The 7,121-nt window shown below is 41.0% G+C and overlaps 1 pseudogene; it reads left to right on the forward strand.

Annotated features, from left to right (window-relative positions):
- Window positions 1–2,132: 2,132 nt before the first annotated feature.
- Window positions 2,133–3,083, forward strand: LOC101576768 (annotated as a pseudogene).
- Window positions 3,084–7,121: the final 4,038 nt, after the last annotated feature.

A 7,121-nucleotide genomic window follows, 5' to 3' on the forward strand; every position in this document is an offset into this window, starting at 1 on the left:
TTGTTTTTGTTACGATGTGCAACTTCTGCATCTTTAGAGACATCTGCACACAGTTACATTCACTGCACGTGTATCTCTATGTGTTATGTGCTATCGTATTTCTGTCTTCCAAATTTGAAGACAGAAATAGGAAGACCTCAGATCACTTCTAGGATCCACATAGATCTCAGAATTACCATATTTAGTGTGTTTATATATTGTGTGAAATAGTAAGAATTCTGCAATTTATATGCTTATTAAATGTATAATAGGAAATGTATCTTATAATATACAATCTATAATGATGATGAATTTCAAGGAAACTTAGTATTTAAAAAAATTATATGCAAAATTTATATGCAAGAATTACAAAGCCTGCCAAATAGCTCAGCAGATTAAAGTGCCTGAAAGCAGGCACAGCAAACCTGGGATTCCATTCTGAGGCTTGCTGTGCCAGCCCCGCCCCCAGGGCATGCTGAAATGGTGATTGAGACTGGGCATGGTGGTGCATGCCAGTAATCCCAGCTCTTGAGAGGCTGTAAACAGGCAGATCACTATTAGTCCAATCTAGTAGTGAGACCCTGAACACCCTGTAGCCCTTTCCTTAAAATACAAAAGAAAAAAAAATTTTTTTGATGGAACTGGGGATTGAACTTAGGCCCTTGCACTTGCCAGGGAAGCACTTATTCTACGGCGCCATCTCCCCAGCCCCTAAAAGGAATTTAGATTACAGTTATATTAAAATATCTATGATAAAGAGAATAGGTCATCCCCAACAACAGCATGCTCTTAATCCAATTTTACTCATAGCACATGGACAGGTGTGGTGGGATTAGGATTAGTATATGTAGCATATATTTATTCTGCTTCAACAGTCCTTCATGTGCTTAATGCTTTGTACTAAATAGGCAAAGCTTTGTAGGAGGAAAGTCACATACAAACGTAAAGGAAACCTCTTTCAGGTAAGGCCATCTTGCCAATTAAAAAAACAAAAAATAAAACAAGAAAAAACATGTACATGACCAGGGAGAACTATTTTCAGGCCACTGGATACGCAGAATCATGTACTAATCTATCATCCTTCTCTACAACCCTTTAAGTACATTTTGATTTTGTGTATGAGATTAAGTAAAAACACTTTTAGTTAAATTACATGACCATGGAAATAATTGTGTACACTTATTTGAGGTACAACTGAATAATGTACACAAATATACGTTTTTCTACCAGTATGCTTCTTCTTAAAAATAGGCAATTGTAGGGGGCTGGGGAGAAGGCTCAGTAGAATAAGTGTTTCCTTGGCAAGTGTAGGGGCCTGAGTTCAATCCCTGGTTCTGCCAAAAAATAAACAAAAATAAACAAGTAAATAAATAAAAATAAAAAAGGCCATTGCCATTGTGATCTTCACAGTCTTTCATTCATTCATCAATGATATGTCTTAACAATTTCATGTGTAACAGCTTTAAGAATATGTATTTCAAAGAACTAGATTTTGAAGTATTAGCTGCAAAATTTAAGGTAATTTTATTCATTTATGGAATTTGTTAGACAATATTCATAGGTCATTGGCATATGCTCATGCTGATTCATGAAATGTAATGAATGAAGACCACAATGTGATTGTTAGTATGGAAGTGAAATCAGATGCTAAAGAACAGTGCAGTCATTACACATTTAGCTAACATACAATTATAGTACACAAGTTTTAGCGTTTTGTCATTGATTGGACTCTGTCTCACTTTGTCACTCTTTGTTTATCCACTATTTCAGCATTTTTCAATTTAGAATAATGTTGTCCCTTTGGCTAGAGTTCAGGGCTCCATATCAATATATTCTAATAGATGGCATCGTAACCCCCTTGTAACCACGAGGTGCCCAGGGAGGTCCACCCCTCTCCGGTGAAAAGCAAGCTACCTCCAGATATGGAAGGTGCTGTTGGCCCACCAGACCACCTTTCCTGAAACTATCTAGTCTACCTACGTGTCTACTTCTGCATTACCGGCTGGTAACGGTGTGATAATATCACAGAAACTACGCTTCAAAGTTAAGAGATCTCTTCTTTAATCTAGCTTTGCAGAATTAATCTTCCATGTGAAAATATTGGAAATATATTGTTTTTCTACTTTGGTCATCTAGACTATATTTTATGGCAAATGCGCATGAAGGAGCACAACATCACAGTGGCGACAGAACTCATCCTGTTGGACATCACATATCGTCCAGAGCTGCAGGCCCCATTTTTTGTGCTGTTCCTCGTCATCTACCTGACCTCGCTGGTGGCCAACCTGGGCATGATCGTCCTCACCCAGCTGCACCCCCGTCTGCAAACCCCCATGTACTTTTTCCTCAGACACCTGGCTCTCACTGATCTTGGCTATTCCACAGCTGTGGGACCCAAAATGCTGGTAAATGTTGTTGAAGATGAAAATACAATCTCCTATTGTTTTTGTGCCACACAGCTGGCTTTCTTTATTGTGTTCATTATTAGTGAGCTTTTCATCCTGTCTGCGATGTCCTATGACCGCTATGTGGCCATCTGTAACCCTCTCCTCTACACTGTCATCATGTCCCCAAGAGTGTGTTGGGTGCTAGTGGTGATTCCTTAACTCTATTGCACATGTGTGTCTCTTCTAATTACCATAAAGATTTTCACCTTATCCTTCTGTGGACACAATCTCATCAGTCATTTCTACTGTGACAGTGTCCCCTTGTTGTCATTGCTCTGCTCAGATGCTCATGAAGTTGATATGATAATTCTGACCTTGTCCACTTTTAATTTGATTTCCTCTCTTCCAGTTATCCTCGTGTCCTACCTGCTCATCTCCATAGCCATTCTCAGGATGAAGTCCGCAGAGGGCAGGCGCAAAGCCTTCTCTACTTGTGTCTCACACCTGACTGTGGTTACTGTGTTCTATGGGACGCTGATATTTATGTATGTGCAGCCCAGGGCCAGTCACTCCAGTGACTCCACTGACAAAGTGGCTTCTGTATTTTACACTCTTGTCATCCCCATGCTGAATCCATGGATTTACAGCTTGAGGAACAAAGATGTAAAGTGTTCTCTTCATCAGGCATGGAAAATGATGTGCAAATATTTTCTATAAAGCCATGAACAATATAAGTTATGTACTACCTTTGCTTTCCTCCATAGATGGGCTCTATGTATCACCAATATTTGTAATGTTTGGTACTTTTTAAATTTCAAAATATCTTAAATGTATCAGTGAACCCAACATTAAAAACTGTGCTTCCTTGAGTAAGAGAGATGGATGGTAGGGTCAGGGATATAGCTCAGAGGTAAGCTCACAGTTCCAAGTTTAATCACAGGATTGGGACTCAGCACCTAAAGCAAACAAGCTACCTTAGTCCTGAGAAAAACATCCTTCCTGGTTCAGGCCAGCTATTAGTCACTAGGCAACCTTGTGTCATGTGTTGCAAACTTTGAAGAAGTGTAAATAAAGAATTGTTTTGTTGTACCTTGAGTTAGTCTTGCTCACCAGGCAGACTAGCAACCACCTAGCCCAGCTTTTGTCTTCTCATCTATCTTTCTCATTCCTGTCGACATGTCTCCCCAGTAGAACTGTCTGCAGTAAGATCAACAGATCTCTACATCTGCTGCCCAAACTGGATGGCTGGTATGAGATAAGTGTGGGCAGAGTAATCACTTCCAAAGAGCACGCATGAGAGAGGGAAGTGGATTGGGTAGAGCCAGCAGTAGTCCGCACTGGTGTGCATTGGCGCTGGAGCACTAGGTGTAAAACTTGGGGTTGGAGACTCACTAAGGCCAGTAGCAACTCACTAGGGCCAGAGAGATACGGGAGCACAAAGAGAGAAAGAGGCTTGAAAGAAGCCTAACAAAGATTCAGTTGTTTTCACAGTGGGAAAAACAGTTTCAAGAACCATAGATGTTGATAGATGTATATAAAAATGTTTTTTTTGTTTGTTTGTTTTGTTTTGTTTTTCTATTTGTGCTACAGTCTAAGACCACCATAAAGGACTTAACCTGGAGTACTGTTTTAAAGTCAAGTCCCATATGGGACAAGGAGGCTAGGACAAAGGTACAGCAGATAAGAGTTTAACCCTCCAGTTTTGTTCAATTAGATAAGAAAGGAAAAAGTTATTTTTAATTGCAAGCTGTTGGTTCCAAGCAGCACAGTTGCACCAGGGAGAGGGGCACAAACTGGCCTCTGGGGAGCCCTCGAGCTCCAGTCTTAGGCAGATGCAGCGGGTCCCCAGCTTCCTGCCCATCTGTTTGCTGAATCCAGCCACAGAGGTTCAGTATGTACCACCCGCTGCAGGCCTGCGCTCCAGGTGCTAAGTAGGAGGGTCATGACTGGGGCTCACTGCGGCCTTGGTGCTGGCCACGTGCCCTGCTGACATCACAAGTTTGTGAGGCTCAAGATAGCGTCTGTGGTTAACATCTGGGCATAACAGAAACATCCAATGGTTTTTACGGAGCCACAAGCCACATTCCTGACCAAGGCAGCTCAGAAACATTTCACTGAGTCACAGATCGAAAATAAGTTGTAGGTCTTCATGCATGGTACCTTCTAAAACTTTGAAATAATTAAAACAAGCTGCTTCTACTTATGTCCCCACTGCTCCCTTCACTTTGAGTTTGGGAGAAATGTGAGGATGATAGACTATGGCCCCAAATGAGTGAAAAGAAATGGCTAAAATATGTTTGAATCCAGGAGACTATTAATCGTAGACAGAAAATTTATTTAAATATAGCAGGAAATAGGCAGAAAATGTGTTTTACAATTTAACCATTACAATGAACCTTGTGCTGCTGAATTCTCAAATTCTACCAATTTTTTTTACTGTGTTTCAAAAAATTGTAGAAAGAGTTAATAAAAAAAGATTTGCTAATTGGAAAGGATACTTTTGCTAGCACAAACAATCGGCTGAACTTTACATTGCAACTATGCAGTAAACTGAGAGATCTAATTTTAAGGCCTGCAAGGAACTCCTTTGTAAAAGTGGAATATTCCTTAGCCTGGCTTCTATTAGGGAAGGTCCTAGTGAACCTTTCCAAGATTTTACTGCAGGTTGTTACAACCTACTGCAAAGATTATCAGTGACAGGGAAGCTAATAAAATAATAGTTCAACAATTGGCCTTCGAAAACAAATTAAATGTTGTAGAGGCTTTAAGGGACCATAAAGAGCAGCTTTTATTACTGGAGATGCCTCAGATTTGTGTGGATATCAGCCCTCTTGTATGGGGAGCTCTCTTGGTAGTAGCTATTACTCAAGTTCTTCATCCACAGTCTAAAAAAAAAAGAAGAAAAAGTAAGATCATTTGTTTCCGTTGTAGGGACAAGGGACATTTAGCCCAAAACTGTTCTGCTGCACCAAAGACAGCACAGCCTTTACCTATCTCTTCAATAAAACCTTCCATTCCATGTACTAGATGTAAATGAGGGTACCATTGGGCCAGTGACAGTAAATATAAAACTGACGAGGAAGGCTGACCCATCTGGGGAAGCTTCTAATGGGGCTGCCTTGGGCTGAGCAAGCAATAGGGGTGCTTTCCCCTCCGCCGCCACAGGCGACCAGGGAGATTTGGCTCTGTGTTCCTCCTCCAGATTCCTACTGACTCCTGACATGGGGGGCCCAAATTATTTCTACTGGAGTCTCCGGACCTGTGCCTCAGGGTGCAGTGGGAATCTCGCTAGGCCTCAGCGGTCTCATTTTAAAGGGTCTCCAGGTTTTGTCTGGTGAAACTGATGCTGATTATAACAGAGAAATCAATTATTATTCAATTACCCAAACCATTGCTAAAATCACTTTGGGTACATCCATTACTCAATTGGTCATTTTTCCCCTTGAAAAAATTGGAAAATTTATAAATAGGGAAAAGCAGTTCAAGGGTTTTGGGTCTCCTAATACTTATTGGGTTCAGCAGATTAAACAAAATCATCCAGAGATGGAGTTGATTATTGAAGGCAAAGCATTTAAAGGGCTACTAGACATGGGAGAAGCTGTCTCAGTTATTGGTCAGCATCCCTGGCCTTTGGATGTGGTCACTACAGATTTACAAGGGGTGGGTGAGACTTCTGGCCCTAACAAAAGTGCTTACATTGCTAATTTGGAGGAATGCAAGAGGCGATTCTCCATATTTTTCTCCTTATGTCCTGCCCCACATACCAGTCAACAACAGTGGAGTCAACATTTTACAGTGTATGGGAATAATTTTGGCCAGTCTTAACTCCCTGGTGGCTCATCATATGTCACAACAAGATTTCTGTCCCAATCAAGTGCTTGGTAAAAATAACCAAAGGAGAAAAGATCTTCTTTTGCCATAGGTCATTTTTCAGGAGAGGCCTTGATCTCTTCTCCGACCTCACAGATGACATCCAAAATAACTTGGGTGTCTGATGACTCTGTTTGGATTGATCAGTGGCCCCTAACTCAGGAGATTATAGCAACTCATACACTGCTTAATGAACAGCTGATGGCGGGGAACCTAGAACTTTCCAGTAACCTTTGCAATACCCCAATTTTTGTAATAAAAAAATCAGGAAAGTGGAGATTACTGTAGGACCTTCAGGCAGTCACTTGCACCATGGAACCTACGGGAGCAGTGCAGCAGGGACTGCCAGTCCTGTACTGCTTCTTTTACATTTTTTCCTTCTGCTCATTAAAAAAAGACTTTCTTTCCTATCCCTCTTCACCCTGAAGATAAAAAACATTTTGCTTTTAGTTTGCCTTCTATTAGTAATCAGGACCTTATGCGCCACTTTCAATTGTGCTGTCTACCACAAGGTGTGGTGTACAGTCCAACCCTGTGCCGAGAGTTTGTGGCTGTGGCCACTTAGTGCAACAAACCTATCCATCGGCATGCATTTTCCAGTACATGAACAACATTCTCTTGGAACATGTATCCCTAGCCGTGTAGCATCAAATGTTTATTCAATTACATAATGCCCTCAGCAATGCAGGTTTAGTAATAGCTGCTGAAAAGGTACCAACTATGGGACCCGTTTTGTATTTGGGACACCTTATTCATCAGAGGCAAATTGTGCCCCAAACTGTTCAAATCGAGGTTAAACATCTTACAACTCTAAACGATTTTCAGACTGTATTTGGTGATACTAATTGGCTCCACCTAGCTCTTAAGCTAACTACTCGTCTTGAC

This window comes from Octodon degus, unplaced genomic scaffold, assembly GCF_000260255.1.
Source record: "Octodon degus isolate 3935 unplaced genomic scaffold, OctDeg1.0 scaffold00438, whole genome shotgun sequence".
Lineage (NCBI taxonomy): Eukaryota > Metazoa > Chordata > Mammalia > Rodentia > Octodontidae > Octodon > Octodon degus.